General features: G+C 40.8%; 1 non-coding gene and 1 pseudogene across 1 annotated transcript; both read left to right on the forward strand.

Moving 5' to 3' along the window:
- The first annotated feature begins 6011 nt into the window (after positions 1 to 6011).
- trnar-acg lies at positions 6012 to 6084 on the forward strand. Its single transcript has one exon. It is a non-coding gene; the product is annotated as a tRNA-Arg (tRNA).
- A 4700-nt stretch (positions 6085 to 10784) lies between these two features.
- Positions 10785 to 11721, forward strand: LOC122137165 (annotated as a pseudogene).
- The last annotated feature ends 1773 nt before the right edge of the window (positions 11722 to 13494 follow it).

Raw genomic sequence — 13494 nt, forward strand, 5'->3', positions numbered from 1 at the left:
CATCTCAAACAAAGAAAAATGAATGCCAGTGCAAAAAAATGGAAAGTCACTGACACAGCGCACGAAGTCCAGCTCCTCTTTTCAATGGTAGGACCGTCCTGATTGGTCAGATGGGAAACTGAAGGCCCAATAGACAAAACATAAGAATTCAGAAGCCAAAAACAGCAAGAGATGAAGAGGAAAAAAAGCCAGGGAGCACTAGAACAATACACCCAACATACATAACACCCCCCCACTTAAAAAAAAAAAGATCCAATTTTTATCAAATTATATGAGTTTTTAATAAGTTATTATGCCAATAATGCAAGCTCTGGATAAGGCATCAGCAATGATATTTTCTGATCCGTTTTATGCTTAATCACCAAATTTATAACCTTGTACAATTCAAAGACCAGCACATCAAGGGTTGGTAATGGTTACACATGTGAGCTAAGAACACCAAAGGATTGTGGACCAAGTGACAACAGTGACAGGCATATTACTTGAATCTAAATAATACCACATCAATAATACTGCAGATCCCTCAAGAAGTGCCAGAGTATTTTTCCTATAGTGGAGTAGTTTAACTGGGTTTGTTAACTTACTTCAAAACGTACGTAGAAAAGAACCACACCGGATGTTCTATATCTATGGGCATCCTCCTTGATCAGTACAGCTTCCGCACCAACCAAACTCGCATCCAATCTCCAATGTGAAGGACTTTGCCACAAGCCGGATCACTAATGACAGGTGCATTGCACAATGCCTTCACATTTTCAAAAGCATTCTGTACAAGGCATCACCCATCTTAATGGACACGAAAAGACTGAGAAGATATATCAGCGGATTAACAACATGTAGAAAAGTTCTTACAAAAATTTTGATAATAACCCACCAGTCCCAAGAATCTATGCAATTCCTGTATGTAGCAGGAATGGGAAATTTTGCAAACAGGGGTCTTACTTTCGACTTCCATGGGCCTTACTTGTCCATGTCCCACGTCTCATTCTTCCATAGGTATGTGATCGTAGCTTGTCCAAACTATGCTATGCAGTCTTCCATGTGAGGTAATGGAAAACCAGTACAAAGTGTACTCCACAGTGTTTTTACCTTGCGATAAATCTGTGCAAAATCTGGCAGATCCATCATTTTTTGTTAATAAATAAGCACGGTGAAACCACCTGCATGGACTGCAACTCGGCTTTGCCAAGCAATTAAAAAAAAAATACTCCAACTTCATCCTGCATGAAAGAACGTTCAACTGCCATTTAGCTCTATAAGCACGTTGCTTTAATCGGTGCGACATTACCGCCTACATCGATAATCAATGCTGCAATACATGTTGTACGGGTAGGACCACAACCATCATCAAATAATGAGAGCAAAAGCACAAATTATCTGTTCAATTATGAATCTCTGAGAATCAGGAGGTGAGATAAAGAAGAACATAAATTAGCCAAACCTTTAGAGTTCTTAAGTCTGGCACATTGGCTGATAGTGTCTATGCCAAACTATCACAAATCGTCTTCATCATTAAAGACTATCAGTAACAAACCCAGTGGTGGGAAGTAAACAGCAGTAGCGTTACTTCCACTTTAGCTTTAGCTTTTTAACTTAATTACAGTTCATAAAAAACATACTCACTACTCCTTTATAATATATCACATGCTTCCGACATGCAGAAAGCGGTTTCTGATTCAAGAACGAATGATGTCTTTTTCAATGAACCTTTTAATCGGTTCGCAGATCGCCAACCAAACGATTAATTCACGAAAAGAACTGATTGCGATTGCAGCTGTTTCTTAGAGTCGTCAACTCCACTGATTCAAAAATGAACCATTTAGTGCGAGTCTCCGTGAATGAATTTCACAACCAGGAGGATATTTGAGACGCAGCGCTGCGATCTCGTGGCTGTTTAAACTGTATACGTTACTAATGGCGAATTTTAAGATTAACCTATATGTAACTGAAAATCATACTTAGGTCAAGCTGGTCAGTTGTTTGTGAATGAAATCTGCTGTAAGAATGATCTATTTAAGCCCACTGAAATGCTTGAATGCAGACACATCAATCAGTGTCTCCTATGTTTAGGTCCAAAAAAAAACGAACATTTAAAATAACACAGATTAATGTAAAATAACTCGTTCAAATTCCCCGCTGCCGTAACATTAACAGTTTTAATTAAAACCTACTTGTGATGTCTGTTTTTATATATGTTTATCAACAGTATACATTTATATTTGTTTGGATTAACTAGCCGCAGTAGACAGATATGAATGTATATTCATAAATCATACTGAAAATAATAAGTAAATAGTTAACTGATGCTAACTGTCTAGCTAAAAAGCTTGCTGGTGCGAAAGTGAGGTAATTTTTAGATAGAAAGTCCAAATATTTTATTCAACCACCTAGATGGATTACATCCCTGGGGGAAAAAGAAAGGATGTGATGTTCAGCATATGGTAACTACAGTAATAAAAATCAGATTGAGAAGTGATGCCCTCTGGGGGCTTTTGGCCAGGGGTGTTTACTACACAGACAAGTCACAGTGTAAGCTTCACACTGAACATTACTAATATCAAGTAGAAGAAATTCCCTCAACAAAGGGTTTGACTGATAGCAAACATGAATGTTAAGAATTGCCCAACAATAAAAAAGCTATAAAATTTAGTGACAATGTTACCAATGAAGAAAGTCAGTGAATTGCTGTAAAAAATCCTTAAACTAAATGTGGAGAAAGGTACAGTAAAATCACCCCTTAAGCAGGCAGGGACCATTGCAGTCGAGATGGAGAATTGGGCTTCGAACTGGTATAAGAATATCCACAAGAACGGTAAGGCATTGTGCACAGTCGCGAGTCACCTAATAATAATAATAAATTCCTTATGTTGCAGGTCAGAGCGGACCACCAATTTAACGGGTCTCGCCTCCTCCCTCTAACTTCCACCTCGAGGAGGTCCCACAACACCACAATGGAACGAACAGACAACCAAGATTAAATTTAAACAATTTTATTATTTAAAAATTTGGGGAAAGGGGAGGGGAAAACTTTAAAACCACTACTAATGACTCGACTTATTTTTGTCTCACGATACGGATTCCAGTCCTCGATAACACTCCTCTTCACCCTTCATCGACACACTCCACTTCAGCCCTTAATTTTCCAGCCGACTCCACTCCAGGTAAGTTTAAAGCAAGAGCTAGGGCAGTTGACGTGCAGGGACTTTTCTGGCTCTGGGGGGGGGGGTGGACTTCAAGAACCAAGGCTGAGCTGTTAGCATGCAGGGGGTTGCTAGCTCCCAGGTAAAGTACAGATTTCAATACACAGGTGGGGTATTCACAGGGCTGAGCTGTTAGCCGTGCTGGGGTTCTAGCTCTCAGGTAAGTACAAAGTTCAATACACAGGTGAGTATTCACAGGGCTGGGCTGTTAGCGTGCAGGGGTTCTAGCTCTCAGGTAAGTACAGTGTTCAATACACAGGTGGGTTATTCACAGGGCTGGGCTGTTAGCGTGCAGGGGTTCTAGCTCCCAGGTCAGTACAGCGTTCAAACACACGGTGGGTATTCACAGGGCTGGGCTGTTAGCGTGCAGGGGTTCTAGCTCTCAGGTAAGTAGAGGAGAGTCCAATACACAAGTGGGTATTCACAGGGCTGGGCTGTTAGTGTGCATAGGGTTCTAGCTCACAGGTAAGTACGAATAAATTCAATACACAGGTGGGTATTCGCAGGGCTGGGCTGTTCTAGCGTGCAGGGGTTCTAGCTCCCCCAGGTAAGTACAGCGTTCAATACAACAGGTGGGTATTCACCAGGGCTGGCTGTTAGCGTGCAGGGGTTCTAGCTCTCAATGTAAGTACAGTGTTCCATACACAGGTAAGTATTCACAGGGCTGAGCTGTTAGTGTGCAGGGGTTTCTAGCTCACAGGTAAGTACAGAATTCAATACATAGGTGGGTCATTCACAGGGCTGGGGCTGTTAACTGGCACGGGGGAGGATAAGATATTCAGAGGTCGGTATTCCAAGCAGATACGGGTTTGGTCGATGACTGACGGCTGGTGGGCCTTACAGGTGAGACTGCAAACAATACTGGGCTTCCCGCCCAGCTTGGCAAGGGGGGCACACGGGGGAGGATCGGGGGCTGTTGTCCTTCGCTTCCCCTCGTCGAGAGAAGACAGCACAGACGACACGCACAAGGCCGGTGGTTGCTGGCAAGGCCAATGACACAACGTCACGTGGATGAAAGGGTAAGGCTTTGATTTAAAAGCTTACAGAGATCGTGCTGTGTGGGCGACGTCATTCCACCTCCTCCAGAGGGCGCCTCCAACACGGTCCAAGCTCCAGCTTACTTAAGGTAAAGACTGTGGTTGCCACCAATACACTGCTCCTCTCTGTCAGGCCTCTTCACTACGACCGGGGACACAGCAGCCACGACAAACACCACACACCACAAAGGCACTACAATTCTTCTCGTGTGTAACACTTCAATTATAGCAGCACTCACCTCGCACTCCACACACTCAGTGAAAGAAGATCCGTGGTGTACTCCCGTTCGGCTCAGAGTCCTGGCGGGGCGTGTCAGAATGGACGAAGGCAGGGGGTGGAACCACAGCAGGCTATATATCGTACACCGGAGTCTCTCCGTCTTTCCCAGCGATCTCCAACGCAAGGCACTACTATCAACACTGAGTAAACACAGCACTGAGGCTATATTTAGATCAACACAAGAGGGGGGGAATTACCCACTGCTACGGAGAAATATGCAGTCGGAACCCTTTCTTAAAGGCAGTTAGTCTCCCTCCACATCCGTCATCCACTCTCCACAATATACAAGGAATGTCCATAAAGTCTTCACCCACCAGTACACGTGTTGTCCTCTCCCAATACGAATTTCAATGATCTCCTTCACTCAGGGGCCTTCCAAACCATAGGATCGCTCCTTCAACTCAATCCACAATAAGATGGTAACACACAACATACAAAAGGTTGATCACTTAACTTCCTCCGCACTTCCATCTCCCCTTTCCTTGGATTCTCCGTTGCAGCCCGTAAATCACAACATCCACGCCACACCAGCCACTTCCATATCGTGTGGAACAACAGCGGAACAGACTACCCCCTTCCTGTTTCATAAAACCAGCCCTTTATATCTCTGCTTCCTTCCCGATCCTCCAATCGGTATCCGACCACGTCCTCTTCCCACACCTGACGTGTATCTTGGATAATTTCCCCGCCTTGGGCCAACCGGAACAGAACTCATGTTTCACTTAAACTTAGTCCGGGCGGAAATATTTCCCACACTTCAGTTCCGCCCGGAAAAGAAAAGTTCCGCTCGGATTAGTCACCCGGTGACACTTACATTTTATAAAGCACTATTTTGGGTACTCAAAGCATTGTGCATAGAAGGGGGAATCTCCTCGTCCACAAACAGTTTCAGCATCCACCTGGATGATGCGACGGCAGCCATATTGCACCAGCATATTGGTGAAGAGGAGACAGAGTGATGAAGCCAATCAGCAGATATGGGGATTGTTAGGAGGCCATGATGGTCAAGAGGCCAATGGGCGAATTTGGCCAGGATTTCTGAGCATGCCTCGCACATGTGCAGAAGGCGCTCCCCTTTCCCAAATCTCACTAAATTGAGTTGATCAAATTTGAGACTCAGATCAGTGTATCTGCCACTGTCTCTCTGGATGGGAGACTCAGAACAAGGAGTGTTTTTTGTGGATGGTACCTTTATCTCTTTCCGATGGGGAGGAGATTGCAATCTGGCACTTCTTCATTTTCAGGCTGTGATTAGCTGCTTCCATCAGAGTCCCTTCTTTCCTCTTGTGGAACTTATCTGCATAGTCCAAACACACATTCAGATAAATGTCACTAAAGGTTTACCAATTAATCATTCACTTACCAAACCACAATCAGAATACTTTTAGCAATGTTACAAACGCATTAAGTCCAAACATGGTCAAAAACAGCAAAGGACCAGCATAAACCAGCATCCCAGTGTCAATCCCACTGGCCCACCGATTTGCAATCGGTGGGCCAGTGGCGCAATGGATAACACATCTGACTACGAATCAGAAGATTCTAGGTTCGACTCCTGGCTGGCTCGCTCTGTGTTCGTTTTGTGGGGCAGCTGTGGCCTAATGGTTAGATAGTTGGACCTGTAATCCAAAGGTTGCAGGTTCGAGTCTCAGTGCTGGCAGGAGTTGTAGGTGGGAGGGAGTGAATGACGGTGTTATTGAACAGCGCTTTCTTCCAATCCTCAATACCCAATGCATGGCTGAAAGTGCCCTTGAGCAAGGCACTGAACCCTCAGTTGCTCCCCGGGTGCTGGATATAGCTGCCCACTGCTCCGGGTGTTTGTTCACAGTGTGTTCACTTCTCACTGCTGTGTGTGTACACTTGGATGGGTTAAATGCAGAGCACCAATTCAGAGTATAGGTTACCATACTTGGCAAATGTCACGACTTTCACTTTAACTTTCACTTTTTCAAAACATACCTAACCAGCATTTGCTGTTTTTTTCAACAGGGTAACGTGCACTGTCGCTGAGAATACTTATTTCTCTGAATAAGTATAAGATGTGTGTGTTGTAGTTTGCATCAGTTTAAGGTTTGAGAACATAGTTATGAATGGATTTGGATGGAATTCTGTGATCCCTCTTTGTTTCATCCACTGCTGCTGTGTCCGGAGTTCCTAAGGAATTTTTATGGCCAAAACCTGAGGAATCAGTCTGTTGGTGGGTGAAGGGCAGAAACTGCATTTTGACCAATAGGAAGTCCTGTCCTTTCAGGGACCTTTGTACCAAAGGTCTTCTTCTTGCCCTCTAAGAGGTGTCTGCCTGTTGTCCTGGCATCTTTATCTGATGATGTTGCACAGTTTGCTTATGTTAGTCCACCAAGATCCAATCAAATTGTATCAAGCTTTTGTCTACTATTGTGGTCAGAGAGGGGCCCGCCATAAACTGGGCCCTGGAATGTGCCGTCTAAAATACTTTTTAGACAGACCACTGTTTGAAGAATTTATTTTCCAGAATCTGGCAGTAAGTTTTGCAGATAAAACAGCATTTTAAATAATATTGTAAACTGTTACAGAGGTTTTCTATTTTAAATGAATGTTGAACTTTTAACATTTTTAAGTCATCACAGAATACTGAAAAAAGTTGCACAGCTTATAAAAAAAAAAGATTAACCAGCACAGTTTCTGGATAAACCCTTAGAGTTCTTGAAGGAACTACTGAAGGAACAGCAGCATACCGTATACATGGCGAGACATGCAAAGACATTCAGTGATGCTATTAAAAGAGACAATTTTGATTGGTGTTGAAGACGAGGGTTGGTCAAGTGTTAGAATAAAAACCACCTGCGTCCTGTTCCTCTTCACTCCTGCTTCACCGTAGATTCACACAGCATCTCTGAAACTTCTGATTCTAAACAGCAGATAAAATGGTAAGTCATCATAAAGAGGAAACAGACTTCACACTCTAGTAGCTCATTTTTTTAACACGCTTTTACACTCAAGCTTTGAGTGGTCTCATTCGACACAGACAAGCCTCAGGCACACAGGGCTCTGCTACCTGCAAGCTCACTTCTCTCATCAATCTGTGATGAAAATTCAGATGCATATCAATATTATGGTTTTCATCATGTTTCATATGATCTGTGTACTGGGGTGCGGACTGGTGAAAAGGGGCAGCCAATTCCGTTCCCCTCTGAAAAATGTGTTCCCTTTTTACGCAACCATACCATGACTGAAAAACGATTATTGCTTAGTTGCCTGGTTACCATACGTATGAGCAGAACTAATGTGCGCGCAAGGAATCAGAACGGGATGTACAAAGTCAATTGGTTCAAAATAACCATCTTCCTTTTTTAAACCGAAACTTGAAAATAGTGTTTGAGAAGAAGGTTTTTCCAAACTTGAAATTTAATCCTATATTCAGTTTACCATTTCATTCTTTTTTTTGTTCAGGGTCAAATTTATTATTTTTGTAAGTCCCTTTGGATTAAAAGTGTCTGCTAAAATGACTAAATGAAGTGTAAAATTACCGATTTCAATGTGACGTTTTAAGGCTTTGGGCTATTTGGCTGTTTTATACTATCTGATACTTATTAATTAATGCTATTTTTTTTTTTTTTATATATGTCTTACTATTGTTGTATTTATGTGTGCACTTGTATGCAGGCTCTCTTTTAAAACAGTAAAATTAACATTTTAGTAAAGTGCTCAGATTCAATATATGCCACTCTATAGTAAGAAGGCAGACAGAAATTAATCAAAATAGAATATTAAAATGTATTGTAGCTCTATATGGAAACAGTAATATGAGGGGCATTGGGTTTAAGGGTCAGCACCGACAGATTTTAGTCTCGTGTAGCCAGACTTCAGACTGACGGCTGAAGGTCTGGAATCCATGGCAGCTTTCATTGGCCAAGGCCCCGCCCATGAGGGGGCTGCTGTTTGAACTGACATGTCAACTACCAAATCACAGTAGTTTCGTTCCAGCATCACGTTTTGGGGCGTGGAAATATCGCCAACAATAACAGACTAAAAAGAGTGTAAAACTCTTGGACGTATTTTAAGATTCTAATCAGCATCTTGATATGCCACACCTGTGAGGTGGGATGGATTATCTCGGCAAAGGAGAAAGGGGTTGCTCACTAAACACCAACAGATTTAGACAGATTTGTGTGAATGCTATTTGAATGAAAATGGGCCTTTTTGTGTACATAGAAAAAAAAGGTCTTAGATCTTTAAGTTCAGTTCATGAAAATGCTGGCAAAAACACCAAAAGTGTTGCATTTATAATTTTGTTCAATATAATTATTAATAATGCTTAACAAATTTATTTGCCACCCACCATGAGAGGAAAAACAAATAAGAGACAAACAAAATATGTTAGGAGGAATATGTAAAAAAAACTTGTTTGAAAACCAGGAAGAAAATAAAAAATTGTATTGTCATTTATAAGGCAGAAAAAAAATAACTACAAACTAAAACAACTACATTTTTTTTTTGTTTCTTTCCAAAATTTCTTTGTTTCTGCTGAACACAAAGGAAGATATTTTGGAAGAATGTCAGTTATCAAAAAAGATCTTGCTTGCCCAACATTCACCTTACCATAGTAAGAAAAAATAAATACTATGGAAAGTCAACTGGTGGCTGAGATCTGTTTGGGTTCTACCAACAAAACTCTTCCTTTGTGTTCAGCAGAACAAAGAAGCTTATAGACAGCCTCAAAAGGCAGTAACATAAACAAATGTTTCTGGCATGCACGCTTTTGTGGCCCTAACTTATCTTTCGGATTTTCTAGCCTCCAAAATAGAATCAATAACAAACAGCTCTCAGTCCCTCTAGAGTTATATTATTTTTTGATAACAAGCAAAATATGTTTGCTGTGTAAATCAGACGGGCCTATTGAAAATGCAAATGTAGTCTCTGCCAGCAAGAGGTGCTTCAAAGCGGGAGAAACAGATGTTTGCCCGGTAACTGCTGTACACAAAGCGCTCCGCTCACAAACACTGCTTTATCAGCCATATAACAAGCAAGATTAAATGAAAATGACATTGAACATTTTCTAGAGAGAGTCTTCCTTCAGAAATACAGTGAAACAACAACACCCGCACTTCGTTTTGATATCGTGGCAGGTCGCCACAAATAAATAAATGTATGGGAAACACATCCCACAGCACAACCACCCAAGCCCAAAACCACTTCATCACTCATCACTTTAACTTTTAAATGCGTTTTGTAGTCTGCGCCACTAGCCAGACCGATAAACAAACACAGATCGGAACTTAGGGCCAGGCGCTTGTGCCCAATGAAACCATCTATAAAGATTTGGAACAACTTGAGGGCGAGGAAATGATGGACAGAATTTTTGTACATGTTTGGGTCAACTATGTCTTTAAGAGGCAATTATTTTTTCTAAGGTAGAACTTTTGCGTGTTGTAGTATTTAAAGTCTGTTACCGTCAGACTGAATAAAACAACCTCGACCAGAAGTGTTCTGCATGTGTTCAGTTTTTAGAATATAAAGCTTACAAAACGTTTATGATAAACTAGTGCTATGTCCAACAATCTGCCCTAACAAAATGTATAATCGCTACTGGCCAGGAGGATAATTGTGCTCGGACTCGGTTTGTGGCAGACATGCCTAGTGTGAGTGCCCCCTTTAACACTCTGGTTCTTCAGACATGAACTGAAGCCAAGTTTTGTGCTGAAATGAGTGATGTTTTTCACTTTAGGTGTCTGTGGTACCACTGAGGGGGTCTCGTCATCTTCCTCTGCCTGCTTCATCTGTGTGTTTCAAGGCAATGAGGAGGTGAAACACTGTGTGTCTTGCTCAAAATGACCCAGTATTTTTATGACAAGTAAGTACATTGTGCGCTTGAAGTTTGATGATTGAACCAATGTATTTTCTTCTGTTTGAAACTGTGCATGTGGTTTGATGACCACAAATGCACATGGAACAAGGCAAATACAATGTTTTGTGTTAATTGCAATAACCTTAGGTAATACTTTATTTTCGATAGTCCCACTTGAGATATTTCTACTAACTAACCGTTAAGTATTTTTGCAACTACATGCAGTTAGTAGATTATTAGTAGACTGTCTGCTTATATCTTTCAACCACTTTCTTTGTAAACTTATTGTTAACTTATAACTAACCCTAAAAACCTACCCCTAACACTAACCCTTAAACCTAACACTAAACCATCAGTCTACTCTGAGAGTAGTAGACATGTAGCTGCAAATTAATGAGAATTAGTTGACATGTAGTTGACATGTAGTTACAAAGTTACTTATAGTTAGTAGAATGTCTAAAGTGGACTATCAAAATTAAAGTGTAACCTAACCTTATGCTGTTTTATGTCTTTCAGTGTCCAGCCAAAGACCAAACAAGGAACTGATGCTCAGTATGCATTATCCATCTATGTCCCACCGGCTCATTGTGTTTATAGTGGTACTAAAATCAAGAATGTGTTTGACAAGGAAGATGCAGCACTAGTGAAAACGCTTCTCAATAAAGGTGCCAAATGTGAACTTTGCACAGAGCTAAAAAATGTCATTGCTTCACGGCCAGTTAGAATAGATAAGAAAAGAACAGAACATTCTGAGCATGTTCTGCTCTATCCTGTATGTAACTCTCTCATGGACAAACTTCTAAAAAAAGGGCAAGAAACCAGAGCTGTGTTAGTGTTTTATTCGTACAACTCACCTTGTGTGGAAAAACATGCCTTCGCAGAGTGCAGACAATATTTTTACAGAAGGCCTTAGAAATTGGATCAATAAAAGAAAAGAACCAAATAAATGATGCCTTTGTCTTCCAAGAGATCTGGCACAGGGACAATGACAGGGATCGCCAAACAGAATTTCAAAAACATTGATAAGATAGTGCCTCTTTATCGGTGTATGAGAATCAGTAATGCGATGGAATGCCGGAAATGTGTGAACAATAACGTTGTGGATCCCTTCTGTCTGCCCCAAAAGAAATAAGTACATTTTCTTTTTCCAGGAATTGCTTACATCAGTGATCAAACTGTGATGTGTTATTAATGAATGATTTTCTCTTCATAACTTTCATTGAGCTTTTATTCTTTTTGTTCAGCAAACTCATTAGGCTATCTACGCAATCTGTGCCTGATAAACATATGTAAGCACGTATACTTGGAGGCATGGCCATAATGTATACTCTGTAATGTATGCAGTTTTTGCAAACAATAAATTCTGTTCATGCATGTCTAGTTGATTTCCTCTTGAATGACTTGCAAAATATTCTTTTGACAGAACAGTGTGTCTTCAACATCCCTCTTTTAGGGATTACTCATGGGTAAGTTTGGGTGTAGGAATATGGTCAAGACTAATTTTTTGGATTAAAATGATGTTCCAGGGTCAGCAAAATATGTTGACCTAGAAACACATATAAACCTCCAAAATCAAAAAAAAAATCTTTACAGATGGATCAAAACAGCTGTAAACAGAGGGTGCCGTGAAAATGGTAGATATATATCATTAAAAGTAGGGCAGAGATCAAGACCATCATAAAAGAAACACTCACTCACTCAAAAAAAGATGGCAGGAATATTGGGGACTTAGCGGACACAGGACGTCATTCATACAACATCACAGAAACAAAGTAAGTACCACTAACATATGAAGAGAATGTTAGGCCCCCCAAATCCCAATTCTGTTTTTATACCCTTTCCCTTCCCCTACCCAGAATCAAGACACCAACCCCCCTACCCCTTCACACAAAACCAGAGGGGTAGGGGAAAGGGCAAGGGCTAAGAGGTAGAAATGGGATTGGGCCTTTGTCTCATGTCTTAGAATAAGTCATGTTGGTGTTAAATTCAATGCAACATAGAAATAGGGAAATATCCTTCTGGACTATGCACTATGCCACTTTAATGTACAAGAGACAGTGAACACACGTGCCACTAGGACTGTGAAAAAGAATGAGGGGGATAGGGGGGCAAGGGGAGCTGGCACAAATTGATTCTACAAAAACATGACACTTGAGCAGTTGTTGGGGAAAACATCTGGGAAAGTACACAGTTTGTTAATAAATTGTTTAAAAAGTACTGTGTTAAGTGAGAGAATTTAGTATAAATATGTAGTTAGTTAATGTAGTTAATATGTAGTGACCTCGTGAGAGGTCAACGGAAGCCTTTCCAATGTAAGTTAAAGAATAATACACTAACTAGATAGTAAAAGTTTGTAGGCAAACTTTAAGTTGGCTTGAAAAAGCCTAGCCAAAAAGTTTGAAGAAGTTTTTAAAAAGCTTAAAGTTTGAGGGTTTTCAGTTTTTAACTATCAATTTGAAGTATTTTCAAAAGTTTTTGAAGGCAATACAATCTGTCAGAAAAAGAGATAGACAGATATAGAGTAGATAAATAGATAAGAAATAGTAAACTAGCATGTTGTTAGCACGATTAGCAAGTGACTGGCATGTCACTATCTGTTGTTAGCATGATTAACAACTGACTAGCATGTTGCTAGCCATGATAAGCAAGTTGACTAGCATGTCATTAGCATGATTAGTAAGTTACTAGCATGTCGCTAGCATGTATTCCAGCATGATTAGCAAGTGACTAGCATGTTGCTATCATGATTAGCATGTTTCCAGCATGAATAGCAAGAAACTAGCATGTTGCTATCATGATTAGCAAGTGACTAGTATGTGCTAGCATTTCATTAGCATGATTAGCAAGTTACTAGCATGTCGCTAGCATCTCTCCAATAATTTCTCATTTTCCCACTCCCCCCGTTTGACTGGAAGAGGTGGAGGTACTGGTCTGCTTATCTCTAATGATTGGAAATGTAATCCTTTACCATCTTTGGGTATCAACAGCTCCTTTGAATCTCATTCAGTTACTGTTACCTCCCTTTTAAAATACATTTTTTAGTTGTCTATTGACCCCCAGGACCACTGGGTAACTTTTTGGCATTGAATTAGATGTGGCAGCTCTCAAAACTTTCCTGAGGATGGCACTCCCCTAGTTATGCTTGGAGACTTC

Source organism: Cyprinus carpio, chromosome B4 (genome assembly GCF_018340385.1).
Source record: "Cyprinus carpio isolate SPL01 chromosome B4, ASM1834038v1, whole genome shotgun sequence".
NCBI lineage: Eukaryota > Metazoa > Chordata > Actinopteri > Cypriniformes > Cyprinidae > Cyprinus > Cyprinus carpio.